The 23,613-nt window shown below is 44.3% G+C and overlaps 1 long non-coding RNA gene across 3 annotated transcripts in view; it reads left to right on the forward strand.

Annotated features, from left to right (window-relative positions):
• The window catches only part of LOC140898376 (uncharacterized), a 113,537-nt gene that overhangs the window by 48,375 nt on the left and 41,549 nt on the right, over positions 1-23,613 (forward strand). For 2 of the 3 annotated variants that reach the window (XR_012154973.1, XR_012154974.1), the window contains exons 2-3: positions 10,173-10,296; positions 11,985-12,122. This is a non-coding gene — a long non-coding RNA (uncharacterized LOC140898376). Of the gene's footprint in view, positions 1-10,172; positions 10,297-11,984; positions 12,123-23,613 lie in introns of those variants that run through there. The other variant, XR_013634613.1, reaches the window with a different exon arrangement.

Here is a 23,613-nt window from a genome sequence, read left to right on the forward strand (position 1 = left end):
TCATGTTAAGCGCAGCTTACGTCAGGTTAGATGAAACGTGTTTCTAATTGACTTAAGCTCAGAGTGGTTTAAACTGGAATAAGAGTGAATTCGTTAAACTAGTGCTAATAGCTTTGTGGACAGACTAAAATAATATCTTCAATTAAACCATCATGACTGCATATAGACAAGCTCTGAAACCCCAGGCTTTGGGAAGTGCGGAAGACAGGTCCGTATCTGAATTCTGTGGCTTGGGTCCATCTCAGGTTAAAATACTACCCACCTTGCCATGCCAGTTAATATGCCTAGCCTACCTCCCAAGCGTAGATGAAGCCGGTCTGCACCTTCAGCTCCTTTGAGAGCACGCTGGTCCCTCTGTACACAGCATCTCCTTTTATAACAGTACTCCCAAGGAAAGCTTGCACTTCGAAGGCTCACCCCTATCAATTTTCCCCACCATATGTTTCCATTAAAAAGTTTATTGCACATTTTATCTTAGGATTATTTGCCATCAATTAATAAAACATGTTGCCTGCTTCAAATGAGCATGCTTTTTCTAATGAGGAAGGGAAAAAAGAAATATAGAAAAGAAAGACATTACCATGACAGATGGTGTTTTCTAGCCTCTCCTCAGCCCAATAATAAAAAAAACTTGCTGTATGGACATAGGAGTGTTATAATTTAAGTCACTTGAGGATTTAAGGACCTGATCCAAAGCTCTTCGAAATCAATGGAAAGCATTCCATTGACTTCAAAAAGCTTTGGATCAGATCAAAGTATATTATGTCATAAGATGTCCATGAATATATGTACTAACCCGATTAGAGGCTTCAAACTAGGGGGAGACAGGTTATAAAACAGGCAGAACATTTGCCATTGTGAACAGACCTGAAATGTATTTGCTATTGTTACAAAATGCACTATGTCACCTGCAGCAATATGATGGTCTAACAACTGCCTTTAATCATGTAAGCCATGTATGCACAGACAGAGGCAGGGACTGAAGGTGAACTAAGGCAGCAGAATCTGTTTATAACACTCCGCCGCCTCCTGAGCCGTTATCCTCCTCCAGCTGAAGGATTTAGAAAGGGAATGTTTTTCCTCCTAGTGTTCAAGAAAGTGGCTGGACGGAAGTCAGTTCATGAGCCTGGCCTAATGCTTGCTAGGTAGATGGGACCTGGAGGAAAGGCAAACAAGCATGCTGCATCCACAGTATGCTGACAGATTTCAGAGTTGCAGCCGTGTTAGTCTGTATCTGCAAAAAGAAAAGGAGGACTTGGGGCACCTTAGAGACTAACCAATTTATTTGATCATAAGCTTTCGTGAGCTACAGCTCACTTCATCGGAATGCATTTTCCACTTTATGCATCCAATGAAGTGAGCTGTAGCTCACGAAAGCTTATGCTCAAATAAATTGGTTAGTCTCTAAGGTGCCACAAGTCCTCCTTTTCTTTTCACAGTATGCTGGAGATGCCCTTTTGAGTTGGTGTGGATTTGGTACATGATGTACACTTAGCAGTTATTACTCACTGTGCCTGTTTACCTGATGGGAAACAAAGATACATGTGGCAGGGTGTCTTGTATAAATAGATGAAGGGGAAAGAACTGGCTGAGGATAACCCGCTGGGAATTGGAGAGCGAAACATTCCCGCCTCCCTTCGACTATGTCTCAGCTTTGATTTATGCTTCTGATTGGATGTTTGTCTGGCCTGATCAGAGAGTTTGGGCATGAACGCCTGTTGACATTTGGTATTTAGCTCTGGGTAAAGTTTAAACAGGACTTATCACAACTCTCACACCTTTGGAAGGCTACACTGGTTTAATAGTATGTTTCATGCCACCCCTTGCTTGATTTTTTTTTTTTATATTCCAGTTTCTTAGTATGCAAAGGTCTTCTGCAAAATAACGAATTCATTCATTTCTATCTTAAAACACCCCCGCTGCACCCAATACTGAGGTGCAGGCTAATTCTCCTGTCACTTATACCAATATAATATAAATCAGGAATAACTCCACTAAAATCAATGACATTTCAGAAAACCGTCATAAGGAATTAGGCCAATTTTTTCTGTTAACCAAACCCTGCTGACTTTTCAGAAATTTTCTGTTAATTTATTTTATATTATTTTTCATTTTTTTCCTGAGGGGGGAGGAGGGACTGGAAATGCCAAATAACAAAAGAAAGGTCGTTCTTGTGGCACTTCTGGGTCTATCAGAAGCAGATAACAGTAGAAATTGCACAAGAAGTCTTGTTCTTGTGAAATGTCGAACGAGGGATGGTCACAAATGTTACATGTTTTCTGAAAATATTTGTTTAAAAATATGAAAGGTTCTTTCTTTCAAAAATCCCTCAACCTGAAGGATTTCTAGCGTTTTGTTTTTTCTCTTTCTGCCTTCCTACGACCTTTTGGCAAAATGGAAGGAAGAAAAAAGGGAGGAAAAGGAAACATAAAAAACTGGGGAAGCCCAAAAGAATGAAAAACTATTTTAATTTGGAAAATGTAAAAAAAAATTGAAAATTTGTACTTTTTAAAAAATGCCCAAATGAATGAAATGAAATGAATGCTGTCGACTGGCTCTACTTACGACGTGTCTTTGCATAGGTAAGAAGCCCAAATAATTCTGGAAAATGTCCAGTTCTTACTGTTTGTATTACAGAGATGCCTGGAGGCCTCTATTGACACCAGAACCCAATTCTGTTATGTGCTGTAGACACATTTAGTAAGAGAGAACCTACAATTAAACAGACAAGACAGGAACTGGGGGGAGAAAAGGACAGGCAAGCAGAAGGTTGGAAATGGAGACACAGCAACTATGTCTGGGTCCTGGGAGCTTGCTGACCCAAGACTGATTTGTGTGTGGACGGAAGTGGGGCTTGGACTCAAACCTGAGTCATGGCCAAAGTGTAAGTGGGGGAATAGTCCTGCTATTGTGGGGAACTTTCCTGGCTTCTGGACTACCCTGGTGAAGTGGGCTAGCGAAAGGATCTGAGTCCTCGCTCCCACTTCCTTTACCCAGTGGCCTCCCTGCCCTTGAGGACTCCCCTTCCACTCTCCTGTCTGGCAGAGTCCTCGCAACCCCAACAAGGCTGGGCCCAGGATTCCTGGGGGGCTCGACCCCCAACCCTGCTGCGGTCACCTAGGATAGGGGCTGGGTGTCTCCACTCTGGGCACTGGGCACTTCTCTGACCCACTGACCATTACATACAAGTGAAAGCAAATGCAAGTTATTTAATCAACAATTAATTTTAAAAAGAATAAGGAAAAATGGGAAAGGTTAAAGGAAACACATCAGCCCGCTCTGTGGCAGGGAACATCACAAACAGTGTCTCTGGAACGTCAGGGCAGTTCACAGTCTGTTCCTTGTAGGTCCCAGGCCCCTTCTCAGGCCCTGGCTGTGCTGCAGGGATGCTGTGGGTTGGACACTCGCTCTGGTGGTGGCCACACGCTCTCAGTGGTAGGACCCTTCTTCCCAGTGCCACCCCCGCCCTGTCGGGGTTATGATCCAAGCCTGGCCTGCAGAGCCCCTTGGCTGAGGCGTCTCCCTGTGCTGGGCCTGCTGCCCAGGGTCCCCCTCAGTCTCCCCAGCTGCTCACTGCACCCAGCTCGGACTGCTCCAGCCCCAGCTCCACCACTCGGTCTCTGCACTATTGCTGCTGCTCTGCCTCCAGCTCCCTGGGCTGCTTCTTTGGCCCCTCTGGCTCTGGTTGCTGCAGCTCGGCTCCCAGGACAGGTCTGCTCTGCAGGCTGCTTCTGTGGCTCTGCTCCCAGCACTGACCTGCTTCGTGGGCCGCTTTTCTGGCCCCTCTGGCTCTGGTTGCTGCAGCTCTGCTCCAGGGCAAGTCTGCTCTCTCGGGGCTGTGCCTCTGGCTCTGGGGCTGCAGCTCTGCTCCCAGGACAGGGGCTGCTCTCTCTGGATCTGGCCCAGCTCTGCTCCCCAGCTCAGCTCGGGCCCCTGCTTTCTCCTTAGCTCGGCCCCACTCTTGTCTGACTCAGGCAAATCCAGCTCACACGGAGGATGGGACCTCCCTGGCCTCCTGACTCCCTGATTAGCCTGTCTCGCCCTGTCCTTCAGGCTGACCTGGAGCATTGGCCTCTCCCTATCAGTCTCAGGGTCCTGATTCCCCATCGACCCTTCCCCTTTTAGTACTGGGAGCTAGCAACTAAAACACCGCCACTGAATGTTAGTAAGGGAGCAACAGTTCCCTGACACAAGCTTAGTGTTCAGTGTAGACATAAAGAGATATCTGGTGACTTGGCCAAGGTCACGCAGGAAGCCTACTGTAGAGCGGGGAGTTGAAGTCACATCTCTAGAATCCTTCTCCAGTGATTCAACCACAAGATCATCTTCCTTCTAACACCATGCACTCGAACCCAGACTCCAGCTCCAAACACCCTGAAAATTGGCAAAGCCAGGCTATTTTGGACCAGTATGGGAAGGTATTCCAAAGCCTGGACCCTTCCAGAGAACGTCCTTTCAGTCATTCCCTCTCCGTTATATGGAGGAGGGACATCACATCAGTGCTTCTGCAGCTGTGGCAGTGGAGGATGGAGATAGAGGTGGTCTCTTAGGTAACCCAACGCCTACTGAAAATCTGAAATTTTCAACTTGGGTTTCTCTCTTATGGAAACCTCAGGGGTTTCTCTGCACTGACCCCCAACCCCAAAACCTTTTGGGGCTTCCTTGTTCATGTTTTAAACTTTTTCCTCTGCTGCTTTCCCTATGCTCACTGTTTTTTTTTAAAATAGAATTAGCTCTGGGGGGAAGGAGAACAAGATTGCGGCTAGCAGGGCTGTGTGTGTAACTCCTGCCATGAATCCATAGCACGAGCCTTCAATTCAATATAGCCTTTTGGAAATGTTACCACATGCCAGAACCTCTGACCAAAAAAACACCCCACCCCTTTCATTCCTGACTGAAAACTCACCCAACATAGTGAACGTCAACAGGCCGGGCCAAAAGCTGCCCTGACTTACACCCTGATTACAGGGTGAATGAAGGATCAGTGTTGTAAAGGGGCTGGCCTACAACAGGGGAACTAGCCTAGGGGCTGAACTGGGGAGCACTCCGCAGTAATTCCTGATCCCGTCTTCGACCGTTATATATATAGTACCTAGTCCTTTTATAGTGCTTTTCATCGATAGATATGGTATATCTATAATATGATAACACATTGTTGAGATCTACTGACGAAAACCACCATATAAGAGAGTGTTTTACAAAGGAGGTCAGTGTCATCATTTCCGTTTGGCAGTTGCGGAAACTGAGGCTAGGAAAGGGGAAGTAAGTAGCCCACTGTCACCCAAGGGCAGAGCCAGGAATAGAACCCAGGAGTCGTGAGTCCCAATCCAGCCACTGGGCCCTGCTGCCTCCATGTTTCATTCTGCCGTAACAGCTTAGAGTGAGGGTTATTACTGGAGGAAACATTTGGGAAGGGCTAGTTACCTGTCTTGTATCCCAAGTGGATTCCACCATGAGGGCTCGTGACCTCTATTCTAAGAGAGAAGCAGGGCTGGCTGGGCTGTCAATGGAGCTTATCACTGCTCCTAGTGCACTTCAGATGTTCCATCCTGCTGGTGTGGTGTGAACTTTGCTCCCATTACAGACATCCCCAGCCAGAACTCCTGCAAAGACCCTTTCTTCCAGCAGAAATAGCTCTGTCGGATGTTCATAGTAGTCAGCTGGCAGGGTGATGCCCTTAAATTACATTGTATAGACACCTATTACACCTTAGCGTCCAAGCTCACACCAAATCTTGTTGAACTAATTGAATTTTATGCTCCATTTTTTATGAGTAACAATAAAAAATAAATAAAAATCAATGGAAGATAATTACAGCACCTTGAAGTCTAATGTTACTGGCCCAAAGAGCGAAATGAGTTTATGATATGACAGCCTTTTATCTTGGATCTGATAGGAGTGTTATTCATTGTATTTATTAAAAGTTTGCCACCTGCTGCCAAAAGAGACTTCACTGAAAATTAACCCATGTTATCACTGTGAGTAATATCCTGGTTTTATCATGTGGAATAAATAAATAACAGACTTTATGCTTTTGCTTAATGAGGTTATACACTGAGTGCAGAGCAAGGCAAACAGTGTGAACTCCAGTCCAGAAAAACATTGATTTGGAAGAGCTGAAATTGGAGCAGAAACTGCCTCAAGTTTTCTGGCATAACAGCAGGAGCTGAACTGACTATTAATTATATTATGGAACTGGACCAGATTGGAACTGGGCTTTAGGTACCAGCGGAGGTGGGTGAAGAGTGACGAAAACTATTTGCAAACATTTTTGGTGACCTCTAAGTAGGATTTCACTTCACATTTCTCACAACTCTTTTTTCATTAAAGGTATTGTGCAAGCAACAGTTATTTAGATTCATACTATCCTACATAAAAGAGGGGCCAGTGCACCCTTTGGGCACCATTCATACATAATCCGACTCTGGTAGTTACTTACAGCTAACACTAGCTCCCCGACATCTTCTATCCCAATTTCCCCCAGCTCTTGACTCTTTGTGGGTCAAGCAGAAAACATGAGCCTTCCTTTGATGAGCCAGAAAGGTTAACAAGCTCAGGCTGCTACATTCCAAGCAGGGGAATGTACTGGTATGAGTATCATCAACTCAAATATTCGAAAGTTATGATTCGAGCGACCCCCACACCCTGCCAAATCATGAGATTTGCTTAAAATCATGAGATTAAAATAAAAACAATATATGTTGGGTTAGTTTTCTTATTTGCCTTACAGTGTGTGAGCCTTTAGGCTGTATTTGCTTCATGTTTTCAAGATTTTTCTCTGCAAGCCAGAGGGCTAGAAATCTTTTTCTTTTCTTTTTTAAACAAAGCAGAGATTCTCATAGAATCTGATTCCATCAGCTGGGGCTTTAAGAAAAACATCCAACCTTGAGACTTATGATAAAACTGCGAGAGCTAGTAACACTGAGATATTTTCCAAAAGCCCATTTTCAAGCCTGTAGCTGAGATTTGTTTAATCACTAAACAAAATCACAGATGACTTGTAAGTGGCTCAGGAGCTCAGATTAGTTGGGCCAGAAATGCTGTGTCCAAGTGACAGTTCCCAAAGAGCTGACGGTATCCCTTTAAACAGTGGCCCAATAACTAAGGTGAGACCTTATGAAAAAAGCTTTTAATGCTTCTAGCAGCACACAGGAAAGATGGTTTGAGCCAGGGGCAGAGGCAGTGCTCAGATAGTGAGGAAGATATAAGGCTTTTGTGTCTAGCCTGTTATAATAGTATAGGATCCAATGGGATCTCTTCATTCCAGAATAGTGAGGAAGGTAGTGGGGATTGCCACCTAGAACAGAGCTATACTGCTAGTTTGAAATGTATTGGTCTGAAATTAAATTGGACTGATGAAGAGACTGATTAATAAGGAGATGAATGGCTTGATTCTGGACTTCATTAGCTGGGAGTTTGAAGTCTTTTCACTTGAACAAAAAGATAGGCCAGGTAGTTAATCTCTCACACCCCTTTAGCCTTGTTCCAAAGCCATCCTGCCCTGGCTTGGATCACTTCAGACTGACATAATACCATGGGGGGAGAAAACTCCCAGAGAAGTTAATGTTTGTTTTTCATTCAAAGTCCACATTGCATGTCACAGCCTTGGATACCCAGGGCTAGAGCATAAGGGAGCCTACAGACACTACCATACACATTGTGCAGAGACTGCAACCCCTACTGATCTCAATACCCAGTGACTTCAATGGGTTTTGGATCAGCCTCTGGGTGTTTGTTTACCATCCGCAAGCAGAGCGATGATCTAGCCGGTCCTACGTTTTGTGACTGGCAGAGGCCAGTACCTCATATTTCACAGGAAAGTGATCCTTCCTCTTCCCTTATAAACTACCTAGCCAGTTGAGCACTGCTGTACTTATGGGGAAATACCTTCCTGACCCTTGTGGGAATCAGTTTGTGCCCTGGAGCATGAAATTTAATTATCTTCATTTTAACCTGTATAACTGCAAATGTTATTGTTAATGTAAGTATCCAGCCTTTTTTAGAACTGAACTACTATATGTATTTCCATTCTTTATTGTATTCTTGGCTCGTATTCCTCTCCCATTCTCACACCAGGGGCACTTCACGTTAGCTATGATGTGTTGACAAAGCGTCCTACTGCCATGTCCACAAATGTAGTCTAGGGCCATCTGGATGTAATGATGAGATGAGCAGGCCACTGAAATAGGCTCAGCTGCCCTACTAGTCTGCCTCAAAATTATTCTAGCAAGAGACCATCTCTAGGTTTGCTAGATGGACACTATCTCCAAGGTCCATTCAATCCCTCTCTGCTGACTCTACCAGCAAATGAGCTGGCTTAAATGATAGATAGCTGCACGCTGAGAACTGGACTGAGTTCATCCTCATCAAATCATGTCCCACAATCCATCAAACAGCTGTCAGACAGCAGCGACTTTCAGCCTCTTTCTAGCTGAGTCTTGGTCAAACTCTATTGATCAAACTCATCAAGGTCAAACACTTTCCCATCTCTAGGCCCCTGATTTGCCACCTATGTGAACTGCAAAATATCCCAGTTCTGCAGTCACTAAACACCCTGCTGACTATATGTGTGTGTATATATATATATATATATATATATATATACAGGATCATTGGATCATTCTAGGAATGACTGTGTGCTCTACCTGGTCTGGGAGCATCAGCCCTGCTTTGAGTCACTCCTAAGAGGAATAATTTTGATGAAGAGTTTTAAAATGACACCTGTCCCTTCATGCTGGTGGATGTTAATAATACCAGGAATACTATTAATGTCTTGGTTCTCTGTCATCATATCTAATACCCCCAGAAATTGCTTGGATAGCTTTAATTATATTGGTGCCATTTCTTTCAGTCCTTGTTATCTTTTGAGTTCCTTCAGGGGTGGTGGGGGGGGGGAGAAAGAGGGGGAGGGTCACAGCCTAGAAGCAAGTTCTCTAAAGGTTCTTTGTTTCCCCTCCTCAGGTATTAAGCTGATGACACAACAATCCCCCACGACATTAGATTCACCTTCCAGCCCTTCCTTACCTGAATGCAGACCTTGTATTGTTCCCCCCCCCCACCGTCCACTCAGAATGAACCTTGCACGAGCAACCTAAAGAATAGGCCACAAGAATGTGCCCAGAACAGAGCCAGATTGTTCAAGCGACGTGAAGAAGGGAGGGGAAAAAATAAAGGATGGGGGGCGGGGAGGCCTAAAAGAAGAAAAACGTCCCTGGTGGGTTGAATTTCTTTGGCGATAGTTAAAGGATAGTACGGTTATTTTTTTTAAAACGGGGGGAGGGAAGGAAAAAAGCCCCACCGAGAGCAGGGTTTTGTCGGCACAGTGGCCTACACAGAAAGGTGACATTTGAGAGAACAATTGCTAGGCTGTTTTACCATGTCTGCCACTATGAATGAGGCTTAAGAAAAGGTGTCCTTGGCCTCCTGCTAATAGTCATCATCTTCATCACAGTCTAGCTAACGCTGCCTTATGAAATAGGGGCACCCAGTTAATAAACAAAGCCTATAAAAGATCAGATTGGTGGACACTACAGCCTCATTTCATTGCTGGCAGCAGCAACCAGACCTGCTCGCCGATCGGTTGTCGCTGCTTGCCGCATTGGCGGCTGGCTGGGGACCTGGTCCCCCCCTCTTGGCTCGGTGGTACCTCTGCCTCTGCAGTGTTAGTGGAGCTTTGTGTTTTCCAGACTGGAAAACAAACTGGAAGCGTGATGTCGGACAGAGCAATGGGGTGGGGTGGGGTGGTAAAGCTGGCGCTTTATTGGGAGCTGGGATTTTGACAGCGCGCCCTTGTCCTAAATATCTTAAGCCATGTGGGCTCCATGAGCTAGTTAAGAAGCTGCTCAGTGGAAAACGTGCAATTGCTGTCTATGCACCTAGCTGCAACACATGTCTGGCTCTCTCTGTTGATGGTGATGCTGGTTCTGAATTCAGCAGCTGCAGTCAAATGGCTTCAGCTGAGTCTGCCTTTGAAAGAAAGAGAAAATGGTCCATGTGATGGTATCCTGCTATTCCAGAGAGATTACATTGCTGCTCACTTGCAGATGACGTCCAGGTACCAAGCTACAATTTATTGAAGAGGATGAAAATAACTGTTATGAAAATTTGGAGTGGCTCCACGTTTAAAATGTGTAATAATAAATTCCTTTCTTCTCTTCCCGGCCTGGATCTAGAGTGTCAAACTATCAAGAGCCTCTTCCCATTGCCCTCCCCACCCATCAACTTGCTTCAGGATCAGTGAAATAGGAATCAAATCAGGACATCTGCTGATGTCAAGAAGGCTTAAAGAACTGGAAGGTAAGGAGAATAATTAGCCTCGAGTGCTCTTAGCAACAAAGGACCCAGGATCCACCTTTTTCCCTGCACATCCATGCCCAATGCGATTGGCTAAATGCTGTGTTTAAGCACAGCTTCGGTGAATTGAGTCAAAATAGGCCGTGGCTGAGAGATGTGTATTAGGCTGAGTGTTTCCCGGGTTATTACCTTATGCTTTCATGTCCTTAGTGGTCTTTTTTCCCCCCCTCTCCATTTTCTCTTAACATTTTGACTCATATCCATAAGCCTGGCTAAGATTCAGTAAGTTCATGAAAGAGCTGAGCAAAGTATTATCTGTGTGAATAACGCACAACATGTATATATGTGTGTGTGTGTGTATGTTTACAGATATATATGCATATGAGGGAATAAACATTTTCTCTCTCTCTCGCTAGCATTCATGTAGTGATCTATTCTAATGTTTGTGTTGTTCATAGATGGAATCTGTCTGTTTATTTTAGTGGTTTGATGTACATATTTGTGAGCATGTATGTGTTTCTGAGTGAGTCTATTGAACCATGTAAGTCTTCAAGTGGCAACAAATTTCAAGAGCCGTCCACACCACCACTTTGTTTTTGTTTCACCAGTTTTAGTCTTTTCTTTTTAGCTTTTCTTCTAGTCTTTCCCATCTCTTTTTTCTTCCTTAGAAGTGTATTAGTTACTATGTAAATGAGTAGTAGAACTTCGCGTTGTCCACAGAGCCGTATGAAGTCAATTTATAATGGTGGGGAATATATGCCACCATATGAGAAACAAAGAGGTTAAAATGCCCATATATGCAAGCATTGTCTAGTGGTTAAAGCACAGCACTCAGAGACAAAATACCCAGGTCCTATTCCTGTCTATGCCACAGGCTTGCTGTTCAATCTTAACAGGGCAAGTAACTGGGCAAGTCACTTAACTTTCCTCTTTGTGTCACATTTAAGAGCAGACATGGTAGCCTGAAACAACTGTATTATGACAATTCCTGTAATGCGCAAAATCATGTGCACTTCACTTTAAGAAACGATGGTGGTTGAAACAGCTTGGGGAAGGGTGGTGATGCTGGGCGAGGAGAGTGGATTTGAGAAGAGAGATTGGCTCGTAGCCATTTTCTGTTGGCAAATAACTCCAATAATCTTTTCTACGGTGTGTTTATTATTATTTTATATTTTTTCATCAGAGAACAGGAGAGTTATGTGTCTGGGTTGCACTATAAGACAGTTCAGGGAGTTGCTACTGAGGGGGCAGGGTGGCTGGGGGACCCTAATTGGCAGTTGCCCTAGGCTATCATAAAAGAAACTGAAACCAGAGTGTTAATGCTTTAGCCAAGTTATAGTGAAATGGTTTTACTGTTTAAGAAGAAAATGAAATGGCAGTAAGTCTGGAAGTGTCTGGGAGTGTGCTACACTGCTGTTTGGGGATTTTAGGAGCAAGTATAAGGTTACAAAGGGTATTTGGGAGAGCAAGTGGTATGTATGTGTGTGTCTAGAGGCCAGGGTGGGGTGTGATGTGGTGGGCTTTGTTCATCTTCTTATTTCAGGTGATCCTATCAGTCAAATTAGATTCTTTGCCTTTTTCTCCACTTAATATAATCTGTGACAGCAGAGTCCCACAGTGTGAAAATCAGTCCAGTGAGAGCCCCAGGCTCTGAATGTTTGGTTCTGAAGTTATTATGACCTCTCTTTTAGACTTCAACCTGGAAATGCTGCTTGTGACATTCCCATTCCCCTGAGATTTTGTCTGCTTCTGTTTCATCATGATCACAGATGTAATATCTGACACAGGCAGAGTAATGAACTCGTGCTGACATCCCAATCTTGTGGACACGTCTGCCCTTCTGAAGCTTTCTCTTCTGTGAGTAACCTAGGAGTCTGTTATATTCTTTGAATGACAACCTAATTAGGTAATAATAATAATTAATAATTATTAATAAAGAGAGATAACAAGAGTGAGGCTGGTCCCTTTGGGCCACATCAGTGGCAAGGAATCTTTAGGAACTTGGCAATGTCCTATAGATTACTAGGATTAGCTTTTAGCAGATTGTGGCTGGGAAGGAGAAAAGGAGTTTTCTGGATTATAGATTTGTCTCTCATCCTGACTCCTGTGTTACCCACTGACATGGGCCAAAACTGTAGTGTATGGATGTGGATGCAAACTTCTCAGGGATGTTAGGATTTGGGTCTTGTCACATCTCTAATTATTTCTGTAAAGGACACCCAGCTTTCAGCCTGGTCCTCAGCCGGTATTAATTGGCATAGCTCCGCTGAAGGCAAAACCACCTTTAAAAATAACCTGTCAGGAATTATTAATAAGTAAAAATATATGTTGTTTGCTCTGCATTTCAGGTCCGGCCATGCTTTCCTCAAATTGCAACAATTTCCTTCTGAACCATCTAAGTATGTTTATTTTAAAAACACAACAAGGTGAATATACACCTAGAGTTATACATACACATCACAGTATCAGGGTCTTTGGCCTGGGAGTAACTGTAGAATCAGGCGTAGCCCAAGTCAGTCCAGCGCTCACATATTCTTGCCCCATTTTATTAACAGCCATTTAACTCAAACACCTTGAAAACAGCTGGAAGAAAGTATCTGATAAAGATGTGATGCCACCACCACTTCACTTAAGGGTTTGCGATACCTCAGTCTACATCTGAGACCTCCCGTGAGTTCTCCAACACAAACAGGGACGGCTGTCCTTGACCTTCCTGATCCTTCTAATATAACGAAAAAGCAGAAAATAACAACTCTCAACCCTTAAATGTTTAAATTAATTTTTTTTCATGTGGTGGTGGTGGTGGGGAAGGAAGGCTCAAATCCATCTCCCCTGGACTTTCCACGTTGCTTTGGGCCAAGCTTTTTAAAAGTAACCAGCGACTTTGAGTGCCCAGTCTGAGACCCTTTAAATGTGTCTGATTTTCAGAAGGGGCTCAGCATGTTCCTGGTAAATATCAGGCCCCTTTACAGTAGTTCAAATTGGGCACCTAAAATCACTTGTCACTTTTGAAAACATTGGCTTCTCGTGCCTATATACAGGTAATTTGTCAACCGTCCGAGGTGGTCAGAAAATGGGAATCTAAATATGTCAGTTGAAAACCAAAATGTTTCAATTTGAATACTGCCACAGTGCCTCATGGGAGTTGTAGTTGGCCTCAAATGGGTGCTTCATGCTCCCATTCTCTTTATAGTCTGGGCCCCTGGAAGGACTACATTTCCCATGGTGTACCATAGTGAGGGGAGGCACTTGCATTATAGGAGTCTCTGGCCATGATGAATCATGGGAGATGTAGAGAGACAATGTGGGTGAGGTAATATCTCTTATTGGACCAACTTCTGTGGCTCGAAAGCTTCTTTCTCTCACCAACAAAAGTTGGTCCAATAAAAGATATTGTCTCTCTCATATCCTGGACCAACTTCTGTGGCTCGAACGCTTCTTTCTCTCACCAACAAAAGTTGGTCCAATAAAAGATATTGTCTCTCTCATATCCTGAGACCTCACCCACCTTGTCTCTCTAATATCCTGGGACCAACCCAGCTACAACTACACTGCATGTAGTCCAACTGGGGACTCTGGTCCATAGAGGTGACTGGGAACATGAGGACACCCAACTACAAGTCTCAGGAGACACCTGGGTAGGATAGTTGAATCAATATGTTTCAGGGTCTGGAGGAAATATTCTGGTATTCAGTCTAAAATTTTTTTTTAAAAGGTTTTTTGTTTTTTTTTAACAAAGAATCAAACTTTTCAGTGGGAAGAGGACACTTAGCGAAAAATGCCATTTAATGGAAACCCCTGATTTTCCACCCAAAAACCGTTTCAACCAGCCCTACCTAGCAACAATTGAGACACCAGCATTTTTCTTAGCAAACAGCAGGCCAAGTAGCATTTTAAAAAATCGCCAATAAAGAAACAGCAGTCTTCTGCCATACATGGCTGGTGTATTTTTCCTTTGGAAATTGGCCACCCTAAGCACACACAGAGCTCTGTGTGAGCCAACCTTACCCTCCAAGAAACTCCAGAGGAGAAAAACGCACTGTGACTTGGATGGGTTTTGGATGGGGGTGAGGTGGGCTGGGGCAGACGTCCTGGGGTGGGGGGGGTGGAGGAGGGAAGGAAGGGAGGGAGGCAGAGGTTTGAACTAGGTTCCTTTTTCTATTTTATTTAGATTAGGTTCTGCTCAGCAGGGTGATTTCTTAATTAGACCAGCCCAGTCTTGCAGGCCTGTAGCCCTTGCCCCCTGCTCTGCCTTCTAAGGTTTCATGAGGGAAGTTGTCGTGCTTTATTTCCTGAGTCCTAATATTTGAGCAGTGTGCGGTTATTTCAATGGGAGGAAAAGACATGTAATTTAATCATCTTTATTAGATTTTAGGTGAAGGGGGGAGTGGGAATTGTGTCCTCCGCTTGTCTTTTGACTTTCCCGTCTCCTTCTAGTGGTCAGAGATGAGATTTCATGGGTTTTTGAAAAGGAAAAAGGGTCTGGAAACTTAGACTATTTAGTGAAGGACTGTCTATCCCAAGTTAAGGTTTAATAAGAAGAGCTAATAACTAACAGCCCTTATCTCTGTCTTAGGCAGAATTAAGCCTCTGGATGGATTTGTCTTGTATTTATTAATGCCCAGCTAGGACTGAGAATTTTGGCCTCTCGATTATGTTGATAAGATGAAATCTCTGGAATCAGAATGATGGATGAGCCTAAAATAAAGGTGAGATGTAAACACAGCTAAGACAGAGTGAGTGACTTTTGCTGAACCAAAACTTGGAATTTTGCACATTTTTGTAGCTTTCTAAAGGAGGAGGGAAAGGCAGAAATCAGTATTCTCATGGATTAGGCCACTTTGCCTCTTGTGTTTGAAACATTGTCACAGCTACCAAAGAGAAATTAACAAGGAGACACATTGTCCAAAGGGGGAATGGTTTATTGGAATAGAAGTCCTGGAGTTGGCTTAAACATAGAGCGAGAGAGGAGTAAGACTCGGTTTCCAAATAGTTAATCAAAAGTCTGAGTCCTATCCAGATCTCCTCTGACCGGACACACAGCAGACAGACACACACCAAACACCTAAACCCAGAAATGGAGACAGAGATATAGGTCTGATCCTACGAGATACATGGAGCCCTATTAACTCCCATTGATGGGAGTTATGCACTGAAATACCTTTGAAGGTCTGGGTCAAGGTTGCTACTGAACTGGGGCTGAATTTTCAATGACCCCAGGGGTGAATCCCCTCCATCTTTCTCCTGAAAAGAGGACAAAAAGTGGAAGTTTAGGCTGAATTCTGCATTGAAGGATTTCTTTTGGGGGAGGGGGCTTAGTCTGAACCTAAAGCTCAAACCAAAGCTCCCAGGGTGTGAACCCCGCCACGAAGAGAAATAAAAAAATGGGTTTAATTGAATCCCTGCCAACTGAGATGCCAAATTGCGCACAGCAGCCACAGAATGGCTTGAACTGCTATTTATAGGTTCGCTTCCTTTTCTCACAGATCTGTATGTGAGATGCAGATATGCCAGGAGAGCTGTGTGCGCAGTTAAAATAGCAGAACTTCGGCATAGTGGGAAGGCGAATGGGGAGTCCATCAGTACTTCCTGAGGAGGTCACAAGTGAAAATGAGCGTGGAGGTCACTTCCTAGTAGACACTGGTCTGCGTCAGTAAACCACTGGAATGGCACCCGTGACAAGGTTTGTGCAGGAGCGACTCCAGACCTGGAATAGCAGGGGTCATTGCAGATCCAGGCTTAGGTGCTTTGGCAGAGGTGTGTGTGTGTCAGCCATAGGACTGGGAGAGTGGGAAGTGGTTGAGGTGCTTGAGCAGAGCTTTGTGGGCGTCCCAGGGCTGGAGGAGCAGGAGATGATGCCCGCCAGGATTGGGGTCGATTGGCAGCATTGTGCAGCACAAATCCTGCCCGTGCCGTGCCTGCTTCTAAGAAGTATTAGAAATCCTTCCCAGAACCGGATCCTTTCTCTCTCTCATGCACACACCCAAGAGGCACGCACCACAAAACAGAAACACTTTAGACTGAAGCATCACCTACCCATGATACAGCTGTCACAAACAAACTGGCTGCGAAACAGGGACCAGGTGCCAAGCAACAGTGTACAATGGGATCCCACGCCTATTCATACAGACCTAAATCTATCTCTCTGAGAAGGCTGAGGGGCATAAAGGAAAATCATGGAATGCTGGCAAAATAAGTAACCCCATAATTATAAGCTGTGTGTTTTGGGGGGCGGGATGGAGCTGCAGCAGTAGGGAGGTTGGGTTCCAAGAAGTGGTTTAAGAGACAAAGAGAATGTAAATTAAAAACAGCGAGCTCTCCCCCCCACCTTGACTCCAGATATGCATAATTATTATTTATTAACGGGGAAAAGAGTGCGCCTATATAATCTCTACAGCCATACTCTTACCTCTGACTGCAGAAATGACACCAGAGAGGAAACATTATCTGGTGGCATCAAGCCAATTTGAGAACATTATCCCTTCCTCCAGCAGCCCCCTCCTCTTTCCTGAGACTATCTAAGCTGCAGGAGTAGGACAGGAAGAGGAGGAAGTGATGGAGGTCGCCTGACGCTGCCCTAGGAGGGTAACAAACCCCACGCAAAGGCCCAGCTCGAGCTCTCCAGAGTCATTATCGCTACAGTCTGTGAAAGGTTAGGGAGGAAAGAGCTTTTCGGAAGTCTTTGCCCACTAATTGATTGCGAGGGGCGGAAGGAAGGATGTATCAAAAAAAAGAAAGAACCCCCTGCCATTTTTAATCCGTCTCCCCCCCGAAATGTACAATATTAGAAGGCAGCAGGTTGTAGCTTTAACCGTAACAGGGCAGAAGGGAAATCAGATACAACAGGAGTGGGGTTTCCTTTCATCCTAATGGCGGAGCTGGAAAATATTTTCCATGAACACCAGGAAGGATGAAATTTACTGCAAAGAAAAGCATAAAGGCCAGATTGTGCCCAGTCCCTGCCTGACAACAATTCCCAGGGAACTCCAGGAGGAATTGCCTGTTTCTGGCCCACAGTGCCTCTAGGTGCTCGCACCATTGCTGTGAGGTTCCAATCTGGCATACCAGTATATCATTGCGTTATCTGTTATGCTCTAACTAATGGGATGGAGCCGATCTGTTTCCAGATGAAGGGCTATGTTTGGAAAATCAGCCCACCGTTTTGTATGTGCAAACAGGATTTATGCGCACAAGTTAGAAAGTCCCATTCGCACGTTTCATCCTCCGTGTTTGCACACCCATGGGGCTTCAGAAACTATAAATACAGAGTGCTTTACGGGCAAGGTTCCTGCCTTGAGGTGTGTCTGAGACTTTATGTCTATGTGTGTTTGGATCTGCAGCCCTGAGCTTGGTCGTGATTTCATTTGGGAGCACTGAGAGTACAGAGACTCTGTGCCTTTCCCTGGGGAAGCTGCATTAGAGGATAAAACACAGCCCTAAACCCGTGGTTCTGAATGCCTTGAACGGGCAGGGAGGGTCAGCCAGAGATCTGAGGTGAGATGCCGCATCCTGGTTCAAACTCCTGGGAGCTACTGAGCAGCATATCCCAGAGATGGATGGCTGAGCAGGGGCTCCTTGAAATGATCCCTGTTGTCCAGCCCATGTGGCTGGAAATGAAGGCTGCTACAGATTTGTCTCCTCTCTTGGCCGGAAGCACTTTCAGATGAAACAATGTTGGAATGAATCCATTTAAGGCACCTAAATATTTGTGTGTGTGATGACTCTGTACTAGGGGAACATTGCATGAGTTTCTTAACCAAACAAACAGCCTTGTTTTTCCTCTTCAGGCTCTCAGATAATCAATTATTTGAAAAGAAAACAGACACTTCACACTGTTCTCTAACCCACACATTTCCTTCGCCTTTTGGTATGATTTTTAGACTAAGGAGAAAATATAATCAAGAGACCAGCGGCTCTTAGCACACTTATAACTCCTTTAACTGGAAGATCTCAAAGTACTTTGCTAATTAGTTGATCATTGCAACACCCCTGTGAGATATATAACTTATTGTCATCATTATTGTACAGGTAAGTGAACAAAGATGTGTAGAGATTAAATAGCTTGCCCAAGTCAGACAGCGGGTCAGAGCTGTGACTAGAGTCCAGGAGTCCAGTTACCTTGGTCTAACAACTAGACAACACACTCTGCATGAGAAAACTGAATAAAACGTGAAGGCAAAAATAAATAAAACAAAAATCTCACTTTAAAAATGTGTTCTGTGTAGAACCAGAATGTTCTGCAGGAAAAAAAGGATGCAGTCCAAATTTTTACTTCCAGGCAAACATTTGAAAATTGACTTATAATGTACCCTTTCATTTAGATTTTATATGAAGGTTTTACTTGAGCTTGTAATGAAGATGGAAAAATCCTAGGTTGCCATGGCTACTGGCACTTTGCCTAACACACTCAAATCTTTTTCCCCTAATAAAATAGATTTCAGAAACCCACCTATAAAAAGGGAAGAGTTAAAAATCCTGTAAATTTATGTAGGAGGAAGAATATTATTCAGTGTAAAGCAGCTTCTAAGCAGCCTTGCAATGTAATTATTTCAGGATTTTCTCCCCACCAGTTAGGTCCATAAATTCATATTCCTGACCTAGATGATTCTTTTGCTGATAACGACAATACAACTAAAACACCAGAAGAAAAACAGGGAGTGGAGAAGAAAATAAATTGCATGATAACTTCTTTAGGACACTATCTGGTAGCCACAGAAACACTAGCAGAGGAAAACTGCTCTATTCTATATCTAGTCCAGCATCCAGTCTCTGATTTTTATCCTGTGTGAAATATCCTCCCACAGAGAAAGTTTCTTTCTTACTCATATTGGCTAGAGGTTGGCTTGTGCTCTGGAGTAAGAGGCCTTATATTCTGTTCAAAAGTCTCACCTTTTAAAAGTGCTTATTTTCATAATTCTGGATGTTCTTTTTGTTCCTATAAATCCTGCTAAGGTCTGAGCCTCAGCTAAAGATCTCATAGCTTGTGGCAATGAGTTCCACAGCCTAATTTGTTTGTTGTGTTTTTTTTTTAAATGTTTTTCCTTTTGTGATGAAGTGGGGCATCTTTTATTAGTTTTAAATGTTCTGCCTTTCTGTTTCCCTGAATGGCTCATCATCAGAGAGGCTAATGTGCTGTGGAATTGGATATTTGGGAGCTGATCCAAAGGCAATTGGAGTTAATGAGAGTCTTTCTATTGACTTCAACAGGCTTTTGGATCAGGCCCTAGAAGGGCGTTTCTAGTGAAGTGCAATATCTATGGTCATTGCAAAGCTTTAAAACAAACGTTTGCAGCAAAACAATCCCTTCTGCAGACAGGTTCTTGCTGCCTCTTGGTCTTGAACGCATTGACCCAACAGGGAAGAAAACAAAACATATCAAGGAGAAATCAGGAAAACAGCCATTTAGTTCAACTAACCCTTGTAGATGCACTGCAGGTGAGCTTTTCCAAAGTGCCTGCATGACGTAGGAGCATAAATCACAGTGAAAGTTAATAGAACTTGTGCCCTTAAGTCACTTAGATACTTTTGGGAATCTTGGCCTTCATGTCCTGCAGATAGAGGGAAGGCAAGTGAGAGGAAAAATATCATTAGATGATACAGGTCAAACAAGTATCTCTAATTAGGTCACATTTCTTGCAGAGTGAGGAGATGTAAGGGGTCAAAAATGTCTTTCTACTAATTTTCTGAGAAGCCAGAGAGGACACATCATGTGTCAAAAGAAAGAGGAAATGTGTCTAATTGAAAGTAACAAATCACATTAATTTCCTTCCCAAAGTAAATGCTGCTTCTGCTTTTTGCCACCCCATGTTGTACAGCCACAGCTGAATCACCCCAGTTCAGCAGAGCAGTGGCCCATCTAATCTGATCTCTGATCTCTCAGTCACCTGTGACTTATAATGGCGGCTTCAGAGTCAAGTGCCAAACTCCCAGGTGTGTGTTGGGTGGGAGAGGTGACGGGAGGAAAAAGGAACAGAGAGGTGATCGTTCGGAGCAGAGTCGGGGTCAGGAGCTGGGACATCCACCTGCTCTGGGGGGTGGGAATCACCACTCACGTTCCTGCGTGTTCAGACCAAGGAGGCTGTGCAAAAGACTAAGGCAATGTGTGCCCCAGCTAGGATACACAGCTCGCTGCCCCTTTGGGATGTGGAAATCACTGTGCAATATAGACATGCCCTGGCTGGAATTTTTAATGAGCGTCCGTGCTCTGAAGATTAAATGGACCCTTGCTCCTCGCCTGCGTAGGCCCCACTTCTGGGCCCTGATCTAGCGCTCTTGGAAGTCAATAGGCTTGGCCAGATCCTCAGCTGGTAAATCGCTGTAGGTCTGAGTTTGGCTATAGATGTCAGCAGGAGCTGGATTGGGCCCTAAGTGGTAGAGAGGATCTTGCATTGTTTAACTTTGCTGGGGATGTGGATGGGGGTGTATTCCACCCCCAGTTTAGGAGATGGATGAACAGTGAATACAAAGAAAATCACCCAGACTGTTAAAGAAATGGTTATGACAGCTGTTCTCAAACTTTAGCAACCCAAGGACCCCATTTTGATTTAATTTTGATTTGATTTTGGACCCCCCCAAGCCAGCTTCTAATTTTCCCTGGGGGTGCTTAACTTCCTGCTCAGCCCCAGAAGCTGCCCCCCCTCCACCCCTTCCCCAAGGCCCCACCCCTGCCTCACCTTTTCCCTTCCCCGCTCCATCCCTGACCCTCCTCTTCCTCACCTCTTTCCACCTCCTCCACCTGTCCTTGCTCCTCCTCTTCTCTCCCAGTGCTTCCTGCACACCACGGAACAGCTGTTCAGTGGTGTGCAGAAGGCCCTGGGAGGGAGGGGGAGGAGTGAATCAGCAGGGCCGGCAGCCCTGGACATGACTTGCAGACCCCCTGGAGTACGCTTGTGGACCCCTGTTTGAGAACCGCTGGGTTATAACATTAACGTTAGGGACTAGAGCCAGCACAGAGTATATGGCAATGCATGCTATTAGGAGCACAGTGTGGAATTGCATTGGCAGTATCAGAATGACAGGAGGACCTCTTGACGCTTACGCTCTCTTCTCTTCATGCTAACTGCAGAGCCTTGTAATGCAGAAGCCCTTTGGATGTAAAGAGCAGTGGCCCTCAGCCAGCACAATTTATTTTAAACATATGTTTCCGATTTTAAAACGTCCAGACCTAGAAAACTTTAATCATCGCACACCTAGGGATTTTTGTTTTGCTTTTGTAAAATGCTGAACTGTGTTTACAGAACAATGAGTAAAAAAAGCAACGTGTTATGTTTGAAAAGAAAGAGAGAATTTTTTTTTAAAAATCTAGCTGGCACTCTTCTGTTATCAAAGCAAGGTAGCAGATTCTGCATCGAGACGCCGGTGTTCCAACAAATAAGCCTTTCGTTGTGTTTGGAGTGCATTTTACTACTATAATCATCCGCTCCTGACAAAACTTCCTGACATTACTGATGAAAGAGATCCTAATAAACCCTTTCGAGAGAGGTTATTTGAAAGGATGAAGTGGGACATCTTGCTACCCCTTTATATCCGAGCCTAGCACAGTGGTTTGAGCAGATGGTATTTACTACAGACTTCAGGGTGATTTTCCTGTTCAGCTCACATCTTGTTCAGCATCTAAGGAGGGCTCTATCGAGGACATTTATTTTAAAAGACTGGAATAGAGTATATAAGGTCTCTAGGTCGGAGTAAAAACAATTCATAGGGGAAAAAAGATATTTACTAAGAGTCTGATCTTCCTCTTACTTACGTCATCTTTTCTGGTGTAAATCAGGAAGAACTACACTTAAGTCAACAGAATTGCACTGGTGTATATCCACCAGGAGTAAAAGGAGAATTGGGTCCTGTCTCTCCAGGACAGTCAGCTGAGGGGGAGAGATTTACTCCCTGACTCAGGATTTTGGAAGGTCACTTGGTCTTCCCTGCATCTGACACAGAGGTAGAAAGGAGTGGAGGTCAGGTCAGCTTGTGGGAAGGGACAGGAAGGGCCTGGAAATGAATCACAGGGAAGACTTCAAAGGAGGTTCCTCCTCCCCTCCTCTTTGGAGGCCAACGCTAGAGGAACGACTCAGGATGACTCCCCCTGCTCTGCTGAGAGAAATATTCTCTGGGACATTCCAGAGTTAGCAGCACATGGTGGAAATCAAAAGCAATGGATTTAAAATGGGTAAGAAGAAAAGCTTTTTATAGTGGCCTACCATTAACCTTTGGATCAAAGGGGCTAGGTAAACAAACAGAATGGAATAGAACCAGTGGTACTCACTGCTGCAGGCTGTTACTCAGGCACAGGGTTTATTATGATTTAAAGAAATCTAAGCCATTTAGGGTGGGGTTTTCAGAAATGCTCTGGGAATTTTACCGTTGTCTTTAACGGAAGCAGAGTTAGCACCGGTGAGAACTTTTGAAAACACCAGATGGGTGTTTTAATGCATTCATTTATGCACTGGTGAGCCCATCACCTTAGCATGTGGTGCATTAATCTAGACTAAACACCACATGACATTAACTGAAACCACCTACAACAGACAGTATTAGCAGCCCTTTCCTTGCGCCGTCCCTAAACAAACTACTATTGGTCCAGAGTCAAGCAAATGTTCAACCCAATAGACATCTCTTGCATCACTGTCAGTGCAACTAAGCTCTGAGAAACCACTGGAGTTGCACAGAAGGGGACAAACATCACGAGCAGGGATTGTCACTCAGTATGCCTTAAATGAACTCAGCCATTGTGTGATACATGGGAACCTATCTGATACACGTACCTGGGAAGATGGAGGGTACTATCTCCGAGGTAGTAGCCTGCATCTTCCCAGGTAGGTGTATCAGAAATAGGGTGACACCCTCCCCAAGCAAGACTGTCACCTTTGCCTCCTCCTTTTTCAATACTGCACTCAGCAAAGCAGCAAGTCTAAAAACCGCGCCTGTGCACCAGGAGTTAAGAGGATTGTGCTGCTTTGAAGATGGGAAACAGATGATAAATATTAGAGTAAGGATCACGTTACCATTATGTAGCCTCTAAATGCAAACTAATTAGAATGCAGTCCTGCTTCGGAGTAAAAAAACCAAGTGAATGACAATCTCCTGAAAGCATGGAATAAAGGAGCAGAACATTGCCATTTCAATTTGTATAAGGCCAGAAAATCCAGATTGGCCCATGTGTGTACAAATTCCCAAAGGCCATAGCTATCCCCTTGGTCTCTCGTCAGCACTCCAGTGACACCGGTTCTGAGTAGCTTGGTAAGTAGCAATAAACTAGGAAAAGGGTGTTCCTTGCTCTGTAGTGTAAAAGCAGCTACCATCTGGCCATGAAGTGGCTGCATTACA

The sequence above is a fragment of the Lepidochelys kempii genome, chromosome 14, assembly GCF_965140285.1.
Source record: "Lepidochelys kempii isolate rLepKem1 chromosome 14, rLepKem1.hap1, whole genome shotgun sequence".
In the NCBI taxonomy this organism is placed as follows: domain Eukaryota; kingdom Metazoa; phylum Chordata; order Testudines; family Cheloniidae; genus Lepidochelys; species Lepidochelys kempii.